This window comes from Acyrthosiphon pisum, chromosome A2 (genome assembly GCF_005508785.2).
Source record: "Acyrthosiphon pisum isolate AL4f chromosome A2, pea_aphid_22Mar2018_4r6ur, whole genome shotgun sequence".
NCBI classification, from domain to species: domain Eukaryota; kingdom Metazoa; phylum Arthropoda; class Insecta; order Hemiptera; family Aphididae; genus Acyrthosiphon; species Acyrthosiphon pisum.
In genome coordinates, this window is record NC_042495.1 from 34,966,982 (window position 1) to 34,968,604 (window position 1,623).

A 1,623-nucleotide genomic window follows, 5' to 3' on the forward strand; every position below is an offset into this window, starting at 1 on the left:
TCAACGGATACATTTTAGACACAAAAAGTAATATAATACGGTAGTCGCCGCTTATTGGACTCACTTTGGGACCCGACAATTAGAGTCGATTAACCAAATGAATCAATAAAGCGAATGACTCAAAAAAATTTTAAAAATGCTTAAATTTAAAAACTTAAAAATATGTATTGATATTCAAGGTATGTATAAAAATAAAAATCTAGCTATGAGCAATTAAGAATAAAATAAAATTAATAAAATACATACATAATTAATAAAATAAATTAATATTTTGATAAAAATCCATCTAATGTTGATTGGATTTTCCCTTCTTCGGCCCAACTTCATAATCATATCTTCATAAGATTTATGTTTCTCGAATACGTCAAAATCGCCTCTTTGCTGAATCCCTCTACGAACAATTTGAAGCCCTTCTAGCATTTGTTTAGTTGATGGTGGTTTTTCATCAGGTTCCTCTTCGTCGCTATCACCAGCCACATTCTCTTTAAGCCGTTTTGATTGTATTTCACCACATATATCTTCCTCGGTAACGAGTTCGGTAGTTTGAACTTCTTCGTCAATATTTATCCATTCATTATAAAGTTCAGTTGATAGGTCAGTGGGTCTTTCGACAGGAGCTTCAACTTCTTTTGGACTGAGAATGAAACCACCATGTCGGAAACAATTACATATTGTGGTTTTACTGACGATATTCCACGCTTCGTAAGCTAAATGCAAACCTACAAGTACAGTTATTTTTTTGGCCATTTCATGAGCACGTAAGGTACATAATTCTTGTTCCAGGTTAGCATCAATCACCCTGATCACATTCTTTTTCATGCCTGTTCTGTAATAAGCTTTAAAAGTGTGTATAATCCCTTGATCACACAGTTGTATGATTGATGTAGTGTTAGAGGGTAAAAATACGAGGTTAATATGTTTGAATTTCACTGTAACCACATAAGCCGTGCAGTTATCGACTAGCAATAAAAGGTCATGACTAGGGTTCGGATTTGAAGGAAAATGCCTTTCTCTTATTAATCATAATAGAAAAATAATTTTTATACAAAAATGTGTTTCATTTAATTTCTTAGACGGTGGATGTATTTTTTTTTTGCCTTTTTTTGCCTTATTACTTATAAATGCCTTTTTGCCTTTTGTACTCATAAATGCCTTTTTTGTGTTTAATTTTCAGTTGATTTTATAATTTTATACACAGCTTGCGTATTCTCGCTACAAATGGGTTTTATTCATCTAGCAATCTTAATTTAGATAATAATTTAAGTATGAAATACGCCCCGATAACTTCGGTGAACGTAGAAAGATCCTTTTTGATGCGTAAATTATAAAAATATTTTGAGCCCAAACCGTAACCGTTTTTCTGAAGACAGCTTATCAAAATCCATGGTAGCCAATTTTTTTTTAATACCAACTAGTTTATTTTGCATTAAATTAACTGGTATAACTCAAGTAAGTTAATTTTTAAAATCTAATTCTTAGGACAAATCTGTTTAAAGAAAAAGGTAATCTATTTATACAAAATAGCATAAACTTAATGTAGTTTAGTATTCATGCTCATTTTTAATTTGTATTTTTCTCAAAATGTGTGCATTTGAAAGTGCTTAAAAAATATTCACTATTTTA